This window comes from Pristiophorus japonicus, chromosome 6 (assembly GCF_044704955.1).
Source record: "Pristiophorus japonicus isolate sPriJap1 chromosome 6, sPriJap1.hap1, whole genome shotgun sequence".
Classification (NCBI taxonomy): Eukaryota; Metazoa; Chordata; class Chondrichthyes; family Pristiophoridae; genus Pristiophorus; species Pristiophorus japonicus.
The window spans coordinates 138,087,982-138,104,015 of record NC_091982.1 but is presented as its reverse complement, the minus strand read 5'-3'; the positions used below and the strand labels follow the sequence as shown (position 1 = coordinate 138,104,015).

At 46.8% G+C, this 16,034-nt stretch overlaps 1 protein-coding gene across 2 annotated transcripts in view; it reads left to right on the top strand.

Moving 5' to 3' along the window:
* The window catches only part of LOC139265786 (ephrin type-B receptor 1), a 605,412-nt gene that overhangs the window by 201,566 nt on the left and 387,812 nt on the right, over positions 1–16,034 (top strand). The gene's annotated exons all lie outside the window — the stretch shown is intronic.

The following is a 16,034-nucleotide window of genomic DNA, read 5'->3' as shown; positions in this document are numbered from 1 at the left end:
TCAAGGTTTCCACTAACCTTTATTTAAAAAAAAGTGCTTCTTGATTTCCCGACTACACTTCCTAGCTCTAATTTTAAGATTTGGATATTAAGTGAACCAAGGCATATGGGGAAAGTGGAGTTGAGGTAGAAGATCAGCTATGATCTCATTGAATGACGGAGGGGCTTGAGGAGCCGAATGGCCGACTCCTGCTCCTAATTCTATGTTCTTATTACATCCCCTTGCTCGTGATTCCTCCATCAGAGGAAATAGTTGCCCTGTCTCTACCCTATGGAATCCTTTTCCCACTTTAAACACCTCGATCAGATCACCACTCAAGCCCCTTCAAGAGAATATAAACAAAGTTTATGTAACCTGTGCTAATAATTTAACCCTTTTAGCCTCAGTACCATTGTGGTGAATCTGCACTGTATCCACTGCAAGGCCATTATATCCTCCTGAGGTGCGATGCCCGCAACTGAATGCAGTTCTCCAGATGGGGTCTGACAACTCGATAGGCACCCTCTGAACTGAGAGATAATGCATGCACTGCAGAGTAAACAGAAGCGGGAGCAGAATATTCACTTTTCTTTCATATCAATGGCGCAAAGAACTGAAAAGATGGAACTACTTAAACATCTTCAAACCTATCATTAGATCATTGCACTTCACTAGTTGTGAAAACAATAATTATCTACATTCTTCAGTCTAACAACACATCATGTTTGGAATTCCAACTCAGCAGAGCTTTATGGAAACCATGCACCTGGCTAATGTAAAACAAACATTATCCATTTAATTGCTGCCGAGATGATATAAAGGACTGTTGCATTCAGCCACCCCCTGCCTCAATCCAAAAAAACCCACCTTCAACACAAACCACTTCCAGCTGACAAACCATCGGCCTCGCATGCAACTCCGTGTTTGGACAAGCCTCCCGGAACGTTCCGTGCAGACATCGCAAGGCCATTCACATCGTCTCAGTAAATCACCAAAAGAGAACGCCCGACTTGGCTCAGTGGGTAGCCTGAGTCAGAAGGTTCGAGTCCCACTCCAGATACCTCAGCATAAAATCCAGACTGACACACTGATGTAGTGCTGACTGAGTGCCGCACTGTTTGAGGTGCTGTTTTTCAGATGAGACGTTAAACCGAAGCACTCTCAGGTAGATGTAAATGGTCCCATGGCACTATTTCAAAGAAGAGCAGGGGAATTCTCCCCGGTGTCCTGGCCAGTATTTATCCCTCAATCAACATCACTGAAGCAGATTATCTGGTCATTATCACATTGCTGTGCGCAAATTGGCTGATGCATTTCCTACATTATGACAGTGATTACACTTCAAATGTGCTTCACTGGCTGTAAAGTGCTTTGGAACATCCTGAGGTCATGAAAGGCGCTATATAAATGCAAGTTCTTACTTTCTTTATTGGTCGAATATAGTGATCTTCCACTGAGGGGGCGAAGGAAGAGTTAATTGTGTAGGAGGTGAAGGTCTGTAACTACATGAGCAACTCGAGGCAGCTGAGAGGAGCCAGAGAAGAGAGGAGTGAAAGGAGGAAAGGGAGAGAGAAAGACAGAAGCAGAAGTGAAGAGGGAGAAACTGGAGAAAGAGAGGGAGAACACCAAGGGCGAGAAACAGTGAGCGCAGGGGAGAGCAAGAGTGGCTTAAACAGAAGGGACAGAGGAGAGGGAGGATTCAATAGAAAAAGAAAGAAGACTTGCATTTTTATGGTGTCTTTCGTGACCACCGGATGTCTCAAAGCAGTTTTCAGCCAATGAAGTACTTTTGGAGTGTAGTCACTGTTGTAATGTGGGAAACGCGGCAGCCAATTTGCGCACAGCAAGCTCCCACAAACAGCAAAGTGATAACGATCAGATAATCTGTTTTTTTGTTTCTGCTTTGTTGATTGAGGGATAAATATTGGCCAGGATACCGGGGATAACTCCCCTGCTCTTCAAATAGTGCCGCGGGATCTTTTACGTCCACCTGAGAGGGCAGACAGGGGCCCCGGTTTAACAAGAGGAGGAGATTAAAAGGACCAAGTGACTGGGTATTGGGAGGATGGGGAGGCTATAGAAACGAGAGAAAGATGAAGGAGAAAGGAAGGTGGACAGGGGGCTTTGCTTAGCTTCGATTTCCTTTGATGGTGGTTTATACTACTGGTTTCCGTGGAGCCTGCATTTGTGAGTATGACGCTGCGATTCCTGTGTAAAGGTGACAGGTGTATCTGACCATGTGCCCTATGTTGCTGTACTCGCACAGTATTGAGTACCTCTGATCAAAACACACCTGTCTGGAAGTTAGGCAAGGATGGGATGTGATGCGTCTGTCCCCCCCCCCCCGCCGGCACTCACTGACCAGTTTGGTGAGTTGCGGTCGGACCCTTGCCCGGTATAATTTACCGACTGCACTACGGAGGGACACGGCGAGGCGGGTTCTGGATTGCAAGCTGACGATTAATTTTAAATGAACTTGCTGATAACAGAGAAAGTAAGCCACATCAGCGAAATGGATTTGTGGCTGGCTCACAGTGGAGCACGGGATTTAGAACATTAAAGACACAGATTACTGCGGTTAGATTGTTGGTGAGGCTCCAATAGATTGTTCACATTGGTCAGCCCGACATGTCCAGCTGCTTCTAGATCATTCTCCTTGGACCTGTTTTGTGTCCAGACACAGAACATGCTATTCACATTGGATTTTTTTATTAGGCACCAACAGAACTGTGTATTTAAAAAAAAAATAGTATCCTGAACACTTCTGCATCTACTTGGCAGGTAGATGTGCGATTACCCACACAGTAAGTGCTTAATCTTATTGGTATCATCAACGGGGTGTGCCAAGCACAGGTGCAATGTCTTTATTATTTCAAGAAAGAAAGAAGGGAGCTTCTAATTCATACAGCACCTTGTGCAGCCCCAGGGCATCCCAGAATTCTTCACAGCGAATCGATTACTTTTTGATGTGCAGTCATGGCTGTTTTCTAGGCAAGGATGGTAGACCGTTTGCTCACAGCGAGGTCCCAAAAACAGGAGTGAGACAAATGGTCAGATAATAATTTCTTTGCTTGAGGGATAAATATTGGCCAGGACACCTGGGAGAACTCTCCTGTTCTTCAATAGTGCCGAGGCATCTTTGACGTCCATCGGAGACCAGCAGATGGGTCCTCGATTTAAAGTCTCACCCGAAAGACGGCACCTCTGACAGTGAAGTCCTCCACCACTACGTCACTTGATTATCAACCTACCAACGGAGTCATGCTGACACTCAAAAGGCCTTTCAATCGCCAGGTCGTACTTTACTCTCTTAACTGTTGTGTTCTGCTACTCCTTATAAGGGGAAAAAGGGTTATGGGGAGCGGGCAGGGAAGTGGAGCTGAGCCCATGATCAGATCAGCCATGATCTTATAGAATGTGGAGCAGGCTCGAAGGGTCAAATGGCCTCCTCCTGCTCCTGTTTCTTATGTTCTTATGTTCTTAAAACTCAGTGTTAGCTGTTTTTCTACCCTGCAGTCTTCTGTAGATGATGGCTTATGTTTGGGCTATCCTCCAGTACCTCACTCAAGTATGACTCCAGACTGTGAGCCTCGGCAAGCTGGGGGAGCATCGTAACTGGGCTGTACCCCTGACCGGGGTAGCATCGTAACTGGGCTGTACCCCGACCAGAGGAGTATTGTAACTGGGCTGTACCCCGACCAGGGGAGTATTGTAACCGGGCTGTATCCTGACTGGGGGATATTGTAACTAGGCTGTACCCTGACCGAAGGAGTATTGTAACTGGGCTGTATCCCGACCGGGGGAGCATCGTATCTGGGCTGTACCCCGACCGGAAGAGAGTTGTAACTGGGCTGTACCCTGACCGGGGGAGTATTGTAACTGCGCTGTACCCTGACCCTTGACCGGGGGATTATTGTAACTGGGCTGTACCCTGACCTTGGCTGACCTCTACACACGTGCTTCACCAGCTGGGGTCATTGGATAGCAATTAGGAGCAGGGTCCCTGGCTCATTCCTCGTCTCACTGGGAACTGTTTTCTATACACGGTTTTTGGCGCAGCTCTACCCGTTGCTATTGTACACAGAAATACAACATCTCCTTCACACGGCGATGTTCCATTATACCCTGCTGGACCAATGTGTATGGACTGACAAAAAGAAGGGGACCATTCTGGACAAATAAAGGCATGCTTGAATTCTAAAGCAATCTGAGACGAATCATTAGATGCCCTCTGGCCTCTCCTTTTTTTTTCACCCCATCGCTCTCAGGTGCTCCTTTCAGCCACCAAATTCCTTCAGAATCCGTCTCCTCCCCTCCTTTCACACAGCGGAACAAAGTGCAGCAATGCACCTCCAGCATTGAGGCGGCAGAGAGAGAATCACAGAGCCCAGAGACCCTCACACAGCCTGTGCAATAAGCGTTGAATTAAAGGAGCTTTTCTATTGTGCGTAAGGAGCTTTGACCCAGCTTTCTAGTGGGCAAACAGCGATGGCAGATAATTGTAGGCTTGCTCTAACCTTGTGAGAAGATGAATCTTGGCTCTGAGTCTTTGAAAGGTGATGGGAGGGTGGGAATTAAATTCCTGATGGAGGCTTTCAAACAGTTGTGAATCTTCTAATGCCTGGATTAAGGCAGGAAATCCAGCCAAGGCACTGAAAGACTGTGTCCTTTCATACCTCTTCATAATGTGATTAGAGGTTGTCATTAGTTTCAAACACATGCAAATTCATTAGCCTTGAACCATCCCCCTTCTATTAAGTGACACATGAGTTTCAGGTTGGATTCATGAAGTCACAATCGACAATAAAACGATCTCTGTGCTCCAGTTACGGTAGGGCCCTCGGTGAATAGATTAACAGCAATGAAGCTGAAGTCAGACTTGACGCTTTGTGTCCACCGCAAAATTAATGACCATGTGCTAGCTTTTGACCTTTGCAATAACCTCCTAGAAGTCCGTGATATTGGTGCGTTATCATTGTAACAGGACTATGTGGCACTAAGTGTAGTTTTATGGTTGCACAGCTCAGTAATGTTTTACTGTTGTTGATGTATTTGCATTGTAATACCCTTTTACTGGTCCACTGAGAGTTGGTAAATGGCTGCAGGGTTAAGGTGATGTATAACGTCAGCCCATTATAACTGCATCTACATTAATCAGAGATATAGGAGACACTTTTAACCCTCGCGGCCTAGTTACTCACCCACCTTGGAAACGCCACGAGCGAGCTGGCCGTTCCTGATTGGGAAGGCCCCCACCAGCTGGATCGTCCTTTACATGTGCCTGAGGGGGTACAGAGACTATTCACTGGGCTGATTCCGGAGATGAGGGGGTTACCTTATGATGATAGATTGAGTAGACTGGGTCTTTACTCGTTGGGAGTTCAGAAGGATGAGGGGTGATCTTATAGAAACATTTAAAATAATGAAAGGGATAGACAAGATAGAGGCAGAGAGGTTGTTTCCACTGGTCGAGGAGACTAGAACTAGGGGGCACAGCCTCAAAATACGGGGGAGCCAATTTAAAACCGAGTTGAGAAGGAATTTCTTCTCCCAGAGGGTTGTGAATCTGTGGAATTCTCTGCCCAAGGAAGCAGTTGAGGCTAGCTCATTGAATGTATTCAAGTCACAGATCGATAGATTTTTAACCAATAAGGGAATTAAGGGTTATGGGGAGCGGGCGGGTAAGTGGAGCTGAGTCCACGGCCAGATCAGCCATGATCTTTTTGAATGGTGGAGCAGGCTCGAGGGGCTAGATGGCCTACTCCTGTTCCTAATTCTTATGTTCTTATAGAATCATACAGCACAGTAGGTCATCCTGTCTGTGCCAGAGACTAAAGCCTCTCATCCCTAGTCATCATCATCATAGGCAGTCCCTCGGAATCGAGGAAGACTTGCTTCCACTCCTAGAATGAGTGAGTCCTTAGGTGGCTGTACAGTCCAATACAGGAACCACAGCACCTGTCACAAGTGGGACGGACAGTGGTTGAGGGAAGGGGTGGGTGGGACTGGTTTGCAGCACACTCTTTCCGCTGCCTGCGCTTGATTTCTGCATGCTCTCGGCGATGAGACTCGAGGTGCTCAGCACCCTCCCGGATGCACTTCCTCCACTCAGGGCAGTCTTTGGCTAGGGAGCTGGTATTACCTTGCTGAATCTCTTCTTCCCTCTACCAAGATTTTGACATCCTTCCGAATGTAGGACATCCAAAACCGCATACAATCTTCTATTTTCCATTGGTCTGCACAGGCTTGGCATCAGCTCTTTGTTTCTGTACTTTACCCTTGGGGTCCCAAATTGGTGAAGGCCCCCGCCCGCTCAAATGCTGCCCAAAGAACCGCCGATGGCCGGCGAGGTCCCTGACTTTGGGCGGGGTTTTCGTCAAAAAGGTCCTTGAAAGGGCGGCGGGTGGTAAAACAGGGACTTACGCCGCTAATCTGGGTGGCAGCGGGCAGGAGCTCTCATTCTCGGCGGCAAAGGTGCTTGTCACCCAAGTGCCGCCAAGGATGGAGTCGGGCCCACGGAGGGTCGAAGACCTGAAAAGGAAAATCATCAAAAAAACCCCATCGGAGCACCTTCAGGGGACTCCGTCCAGGTAAGTCGCTCGCTTTAAAGAAAAAATGCAAAAAATGTTCACCAACCTTTTTTTCAGGTTATTCAGACTCAACGTTGTGGATAGACCAGCCTCCTCGCAGCGGTCCATTCCCGTTTTGCCGCCGGCACCAATCTGGCAGCTCGGCCGGCGGGCAGGAGCTCAGTTGAGCCACTTGGCCGTCCGCTGACGTCAGCAGGCAGTTCCCGGCGGCTCTCCTCTCCCGCTCGCTCCAGCCCAAATGGAGAGTGGCACTGGGCAGAACCCGAGACAGAATGTGGGCGGCAGTGGGTGGTAAGGCCTTCAATTTTGGGCCCATGGACTCCAGATTCTTTTCTACAGCTTTATCAACGTCCTCCCACTTTAACAGGTTCAGGTATCTGAAACCCAAAGTCCTTTTGTTTCACTGCTCCTTACCATTCAGTGAATTTTTCCTTTTTCTTTCAAAATGTATCACCTCACATTTTGCTGCATTAAATCTCATCTAGCTTGCATCTGCCCAATGAACAAACCTGTCTGTGTTCCCCTGAAGTCACTTCCAGTCCTCTTCACAGTGAACCACACTCCCTATTGTTTTTGATTCCATGCCCTCTATACCCAGAAGTTGAGATCGCCTATGTCTATATATATATATATATTGAGAGGAGCAATGGTACCAACACTGATCCTGGGAGACTCTGCTGCTTATATCCCTCAATTAATCACTACTCTGTTTCCCGTCCTTTAACCCACTTCCTATCCATGCTGCCACAATCCCTTTAATGCCACGTGCCTTCAGCTTATCAGCAAGCTTTCAATGCTGTGCCTTTTGAAACTTAATGCACCTAACATTCACTGCATTTCCTTCATCAGTACATTTCATTGTTTTACCAAATAACCCTGGTAAACCTGGCAGACATAACGTGCCTTTTATAAATCAGTGTCCGCTATCTTTCTGTGTCATTCTAAGTAGGAATGTTATCCTGTACTACAGCCTTTAGAAGCTTCCCACAACTAATTTGTTGCATATAGTTAAATGTCGGCCATGCCTCACTGGTAACATTCTCCACTCTTGAGCCAGAGACTTGAGCACATAATCGAGAGCTCATGGTTCGGTGCAGTACTGAAGGGAGTGCGACACTGTCAGAGGTGCCGTCCTTTATCTGAGAAATTAAATCAAGTACCCATCTGCCCTCTTGGGTGGATGCAAAAGATCCTATGGGACGATGTGAAGAACACACCCAAGTTCTCCTGGTGTCCTGGCCACCACTTACCCACAGTCAACATCAATAAAGCAGATTATCTGGTCATTGACCTCATCGCTGTTTATGGGAGCTTGCTGTGCACAAATTCCTGGCTGCATTTGCCTGGATTACAACAATGACTGCACTTCAAAAAAGTACTTTATTCGCCGTGAGATGTTTTGGGATATTCTGAGGTTGGGGAAAGTGCTCCATTAAATTCAAGTTTGTTCTTTCCCTGGTTTATCCCTTTCTCCATAACTCTCCAGCCCTCTGGCACAACTTTCTAAATGCAAGCGTGTGGAAAAGATTGTGGTCTGAGCCTCTGCTATTTCCTTTCTGACTTCCCTTGGCATTCTGCGATGCAGCCATCAGGGCCCAGCGCTTTTTATACTTTGACTTTCATCAATTTTTCAATACCATTTATTCATCCGGTCTATTTTATCCAGCACCTCCTTTCTGTTCATTCCTAATATCAATCCTGAGGCAAAGCACATATCTCCAACCTTCCTTCAACCTCCAGGAGAAGATTTCCTTTTTCATCTCTAAGGAGCCCCACCCATTCTTTAGGTGTTCTTTTCCTTTACATGTGTTTATATAATACATTACTATTTACTTTAATTATCTGCATCTTTCTTCATATCCTCTCAGCCTTTCAAATCGTTTTTGCTTCCCCTCTGTATTTTCTGTACTCTGCTGGATTATCTTGTGTGCTATTCGCCTTGATTTGTGACCTCCTTCCCATGCCTCATGCGAATGAATTTCTGCACTCATCCAACGAGCTACAGCTTTTGCTGTACCATCTTTACGTGGTCTTTACACTAAGCATCGCTTACTTGAATGTTTTCGACTATTTGGCAAGATATCTCTGATCATGTTCTAGATTCTCCAGTACAGTTCCTTTTCATTTCAATTATAATTAGATGTTTTATAGTCAAGTACTTTCATTTCTGATTGTTTCCTCTCCTTTCGAACTTTTATATCAAAACTAATGATATTCTGGTTATGGTTCCCTAGATGTTCCTCTGCCCGTATGCTGCCTACTTGCCCCAGTTCATGCCCCAGAACTAGATCCAGCATTGGTCCCTTGTTGGACTATAAACCACCTGATATTAAGTATATGGCAGGGGAAGGGAATGTTGGAGAGCTGGATGTCCATGGGGAAGCAGCGAGACTTGCAGACCGTTTGTAGGAGAACATAACATAAGAAATAGGAGCAGGAGTCGGCCATTTGGCACCTCGAGCCTGCTCCGCATGCAATAAGATCATGGCTGATCTGAACTTAGCCTCAATTCCACTTCCCTGCCCACTCCCCATAACCCTTGACTCCCTTTATCACTCAAAAATCTGTCTATCTCTGCCTTAAATATATTCAATGACCCAGCCTCCACAGCGCTCTGGGACAGAGAATTCCAAAGATTCATGAAGCCTCTGAGAGAAGAAATTCCTCCTTGGCTTCAGTTTTAAATGTGCGACCACTTATTCTGAAACTATGTCCCCTAGTTCTAGATTCCACCATGAGGGGAAACATCCTCCCTGCATCTACCCTGTCGAACCCCCTCAGAATCTTAGATGTTTCAATAAGATCACCTCTCATTCTTCTAAACTCCAACGAGAATAGGCCCAACCTGCTCAAGCTTTCTGAATCAGACAACCCCTTCATCTCCGGAATCAACCTCGTGGACCTTCTCTGAACTGCCTCCAATGCAAGTATGTCCTTCCTTAAATACGGAGACCAAAACGCAGTACGCCAGGTGTGGTCTCACCAATACCCTGTACAATTATAGCAAGAAGGGGAAAATGGAGTCTCCCCTGTAATGTGTGGGGCTCGACAATAATCAACGCACTATCTGAAACCCTAGGAATTCCAGTTTACTCATTTGGGGAAGCAAAGAAAATTGTGTTGAGGCTGAATGTCTGCAGTCCTGCTCCTGTGCAGAACCCACCTGTAATTAAGGCCGTCCTGACATTCCTGGGCAAAGATGCCTTCCACCTTCTCGACTGAAAGAGACAATAGAGAGAATTTCTGCATGTTCATTAAATTTGATGGTACAGTATTACTGTGGGAAATAAACCTTGTTTATACTCAGCACAGGCTGCAATAACATCATCCACGGGATGCATATCCCGGTCTGGCCAAATAATCAGACCAAATGTTTGATTCTTCTATCTGCCTGCACTTTGACTGTATTGACACGTCCAGTTTTCCGACATAATGGAAACAATATCCACAAACTGTAAGCCGAAGCCCCCGATCTTTTTGAAGCCACAGGCCTCTGGTTTTGTTGATTTGGCGTGGGCAAACCCGATTGGATTCTACCTGCATTGTGAAGGTGCCAAACCAGTCTGGTTGCTTTCATGTCTAAAAGAAACTACATTCTCCTGCTCGCTGAGTAACTCAGCAATTTCTAATATTCACTTTGATGAATCCAGCAGAGAGAAGGAGACCTGCCAGATCAGCCACAGTTTGGGAACCTGTTCTTTGTTCGATTGTTATGTGACGGTGGGGTAAGCAGTTGGACAAAGGGATTGTGTTGGTCTCCCAAACTCAGAATCTAACCATATTAACTAATCGTCACACAAACGAGCATATGCAGGACATATTCTTTCTGTTGTTTCCAGCGATTATTATATTAATTAATGTTCATAACTGTAGCGTGTCTGGGCTTTAAGAGCGAGTTGTCAGCAATGTAGAACAGAGCTCTGACACTCAGTGACCGCAACCCACTTCTCTAACTGCAATATAGCAGATGTTCGAGACAGAGCAAAGCTCTCCTTGCTCAGCTTGCGGGGTATTTTAGTTTCAACTATGAGTTACAGCCATTTGAGAGAGGAGTCTTGTATTCCCATTCACCTTGAATGGGTCTGATACAGGGCCCAGAGCTGTTAGGGCAGTTTTCCAAAACGCTACATAATCCTGTATCTCTGTCAGCACAAGCTCTTTTTTGTATGTGTTGTTATTAATCAGGGTTTTTAAATGAATGAAAAGCACATTTACAACAGGTTTAAGAGCTTATCCTCTGAGTGAAGGTTTGGATGACATCCTTGTTAAAGGAGTAGAAACTTGTCGGAGGTTTTCTGAGCTGTGTCTGCCATTTTCAGATGTTTATCGGCAACTTGGTGAAATCATCCACAGCCATTGCCAGGAAATGGGCCCAGTCAAAGCCAGCTTTTCCGCAACGGAGTTTATCAAACGCCCTGGGGCAAACCACGTCACCAGTGCCTCAGAAAATCGTGAACGTGATATAATGCAGGCCATTGTCTCTGCGTTGCAAAATATAACACCTGCAGTCTGCCGGAGAAGTATTTTCATTAGTAATCAGCCACAGTGAATGTCCTTAGTGTATACACACCTTCACTATTCCTGGTTAGTGCACAGCAAGTCTGAATATTTCTCATGCGTATGAAACCAATCAAACCCAGATAATCTGCTTGTTCCTGATCATTAATGCAGTTAGTTTGAATATTACTGATCAGTAAAGCTGTCTGAGTGTTCCTGATCAGTAATACAACAATAACTTGCATTTACATAGTACCTTTAATGAGGTAAAATGTCCCAAGGCGCTTCACAGGAGTGTTATCAAGCAAAATTTGACACCGAGCCACATAAGGAGATATTGGGATAAGTGACCAAAAGCTTCGGCACACAGGTAGGTTTTAACGAGCAACTTAAAGGAGGAGAGAGAGGCGGAGAGCTTTAGGAAACGAATTCCAGAACTTAGGGCTTCGACATCTGAAGGCATAGCTGCCAATGGTGGATCGATTAAAATTGGGGATGCACAGGAGGAGTGCAGAATTCTCAGAGGGTTGTGGGGCTGGAGGAGATCACAGAACTAGGGAGGGGCGAGGCCATGGAGGGATTTGAAAACAAGGATGGGAATTTTAAAATTGAAGCATTGCTCGAATAGGGAGCCAATGTAGGTCAGTGAGCACACCGGGGTGTTATACATGTAAACCTGTAAATATCTTGTTTAACCACCAGAGGGCTCATCTCCTGGAGTCCCAAGGGATCCCACAATCCCTTGGAAGTACCTTTACTTAAGGAGGCCTCACAGGCTGGAGAGGCACTCTGGAAACCTGCAATAAAAGACTACGGTCACACTTTACTTTGAGCTCACACAATACAACTGGCAGCAAGATACAGATATCGAACCCCACCGCAAAAATGCAGAGAACAGTGGGCATCCTGGAAAAATTTTCGGAGGGAGGTGAGTGGGAAATCTTCGTGGAGCGACTCGACCAATATTTTGTGGCCAACGAAGGAGAAGCGAATGCTGCCAAATGAAGGGCGATTCTCCTCACCATTTGCGGGGCACCAACGTATGGCCTCATGAAAAATCTGCTTGCTCCAGCAAAACCCACAGAGAAATCATATGTTGATTTGTGCACACTGGTCTGGGAGCATCTTAACCTGAATGAAAGTGTTCTGATGGCGAGGTACCGGTTCTACACGTGTAAGAGGTCTGAAGGTCAGGAAGTGGTGAGGTATGTCGCCGAGCTAAGACGCCTTGCAGGACATTGCGAATTTGAAGGACATTTGGAGCACATGCTCAGGGGCTTCTTTGTACTTGGCATTGGCCATGAAGTAATACTTTGCAAACTTTTGACTGTAAAGACCCCCAACCTTGAGTAAAGTCATAGTGATAGCCCAGCCATTTATCGCCACCAGTGTCAATACCAAGCAAATCTCTCAGCACACGAGTGCTGCTACAAGTACTGTGAACAAAGTGATGTTGTTTTCGAATCATAATGTACAGGGTAGGCCTCATATGCCTGTAGCTGTATGTCTGCAGATGTCTGAGTCCACCATCAAGGGTGATGAATGCTAGTCCATTAATACCTTGTTGGCGCTGCAGAGGTGATCATCGTTTCCATTCATGCCACTTCAAAGGATATGTTTGCAAGGGCTGTGGAACAATGGGGTACCTCCAACGTATGTGCAGGCAACCTGCAAAGCCTGTTTATCCTGCAAACCACCATGTTGCAGAGAAGGACAGATCCATGGCGGATCACAACGAACCAGAGCCTCAGACCGAGGAGGCAGAGTTTTATGGGGTGCACAAATTTACCACAAAGTGTCCCCCGATAATGCTGAAGGTTGAATTAAATGGACTCCCGGTGTCAATGGAGCTGGACACGGGCGCAAGCCAGTCCATTATGAGCAAAAAGACTTCCGATAAATTGTGGTGTAGCAAGGCCTTAAGGCTAGTCCTGACTCCCATTCGCACTAAACTGAGAACTTACACAAAGGAACTGATTCCCGTAATCGACAGTGCTACTGTACAGGTTTCCTATGCTGGAGCAGTGCACAAGTTACCACTCTGAGTGGTACCGGGTGATGGCCCCATGATGCTCGGCAGGAGCTGGCTGGGAAAGATACACTGGAACTGAGATGACGACACTTCGTGTGCCCAGGTCCTAAACAAGTTCCCCTCGCTGTTCGAACCAGGCATCGGGAAGTTCCAAGAAGCAAAAGTGCAGATCCACCTAATTCCGGGGGCGCGACCCATCCATCACAAGGAGAGAGCAGTACCGTACATGATGAGAGAGAGGGTGGAGATCGAGCTGGACTGGCTGCAATGAGAGGGCATCATTTCGCCGATCGAATTCAACGAGTGGGCCAGTCCGATTGTTCCAGTCCTCAAGGGAGACGGCACCGTCAGAATCTGTGGTGATTACAAAGTAATTATCGATCATTTCTCCCTGCAGGATCAATATCCACTACCAAAGGCAGATGACCATTTTGCGACGCTGGCGGGAAGAAAGACGTTCACGAAGCTGGACTTGATCTTGGCCTACATGACGCAGGAGGAATCATCGAAGGGCCTCACCTGCATCAATACGCACAAAGGTCTCTTCATTTACATAAGATGCCTGTTTGGGATTCAATCAGCCACGGTGATATTCCAGAGAAACATGGAAAGCTTACTGAAGTCGGTCCCGCGCACCGTGGTCTTCCAGGACGACATCTTGGTTACAAGTCAGGACACAGTCGAGCATCTGCAGAACCTGGAGGAGGTTCTTAGTCGGCTCAATCGTGTGGGGCTCAGGTTAAAATGCTTGAAGTGCGTTTTCCTGGCACCTGAAGTGGAGTTCCTGGGGAGAAGAATCGCGGTGGATGGCATCAGGCCCACCGATTCGAAGACGGAAGCAATCGAGAATGTACCGAGGCCACAGAATGTGACGGAGCTGCGGTCGTTTCTAGGACTCCTGAACTACTTTCGTAACTTCTTACCGGGTCTCAGTACACTGTTAGAACCACTGCATGCCTTACTACGTAAAGGAGACAAATGGGTATGGGGTAAAAGCCAAGAAAATGCCTTTGTAAAAGCTAGAAAACTGTTAGGCTCAAACAAATTGCTTGTGTTGTATGATCCATGTAAGCATTTGGTGCTAGCATGTGATGCGTCATCATACGGCATCGGTTGTGTATTGCAACAAGCTAATGAATCTGGGAAATTGCAATCAGTTGCTTATGCATCCAGGAGTCTGTCCAAGGCTGAAAGGGCCTACAGCATGATTGAAAAAGAAGCATTAGCGTGTGTCTATGGGGTAAAGAAAATGTTTGGGCTCAAATTTGAATGGGAAACTAACCATAAACCACTGATATCCCTGTTTTCTGAAAGTAAGGGGATAAATATGAATGCATCGGCCCGTATCCAGAGATGGGCGGTCATATTGTCCGCATACAACTACGCCATCCGCCACAGGCCAGGCACAGAAAACTGTGCTGATGCTCTCTGTAGGCTGCCATTGCCCACCACAGGAGTGCAAATGGCACAGCCCCGCAGATTTAGTTCTGGTAATAGAAGCATTCGAGAGTGCACAAACACCTGTTACTGCCGATAGATTAGAACCTGGACGAGCCAGGGTTCTTTCTGTCCTTGGTAAAAAAAACTGTGTGCCTCATGGGAGCTAGTCCAGTGCCCCATTATAAATGCAGGAAAAGATAAAGCCGTACCAGCGGCGCAAAGATGAAATGTCTATACAGGTAGACTGCCTTCTGTGGGGCAATCAGGTAGTGGTACCAAAAAAGGGCAGTGACTCTTTCATTAGTGATCTCCACAGGCATTGTAATGATGAAAGCGATAGCCAGATCCCACGTGTGGTGGCCCGGTATCTTAGAGTCCTGCATGCACAAATGCACCACATGTTCACAGTTAAGCAATGCACCTAGGGAGGCACCACTAAGTTTAAGGTCTTGGCCCTCCAAACCGTGGTCTAGGGTCCATGTCGACTATGCAGGCCCATTCTTGGGAAAAATGTTCCTAATGGTTGTAGATGCGTACTCCAAATGGATTGAATGTGAGATAATGTCGGCAAGCACGTCTGCTGCCACCACTGAAAGCCTGCGGGCCATGTTTGCCACGCACGGCCTGCCTGATGTCCTTGTGAGTGACAACGGGCCGTGCTTCACCAGTGCCGAGTTCATAGATTTCATGACCCGTAATGGGATCAAACATGTCACATCTGCCCCATTCAAATCAGCATCCAATGGTCAGGCAGAGAGAGCAGTGCAAACAATCAAGCAGAGCTTGAAGGGGGTAGCTGAAGGCTCACTGCATACTCGCCTATCCCGAGTCCTGCTCAGTTACCGCACGAGACCCCACTCGCTCACTGGGATTCCACCTGCTGAACTGCTCATGAAAAAGGCACTTAAGACAAGGTTCTCGTTAGTCCACCCTGATCTACACGAACAGGTAGAGAGCAGGCGGCTTCAACAAAGTACATTTCATGAAAGCGTAAATGTGTCACGGGAAATCGAGATTAATGATCCTGTATTTGTGTTGAACTGTGGACAAGGTCCCAAGTGGCCTCCCAGCACTGTCGTGGCCAAAGAGGGGAAGAGGGTGTTTCGGATCAAACTTTCAAATGGACTAATCTACAGGAAACACTTGGACCAAACCAAACTCAGATTCACGGACTATCCAGAGCAACCCACATTAGACCCTACCTTTTTTGACCCCCCCCAACACACACACACCAATGGCAGCCGACAGAGCGGTTGACCACGAAGCAGAACCCATCACCCACAGCAGCCCAGCAGGACTCACCACCCCCAGCAGCCCAGCAAGGTCAGCTGCACAGCTGCCCATCGAGGGCCCAACAAACGACTCAACAAAACCAGCATTTGCACCGAGACAATCAACCAGGGAAAGAAAGGCCCCAGATCGACACCTTGTAAATAGTTACACTAATGACTTTGCGAGGGGGCGGAGTCTTGTTATATTTGTAAACCTGTAAATAC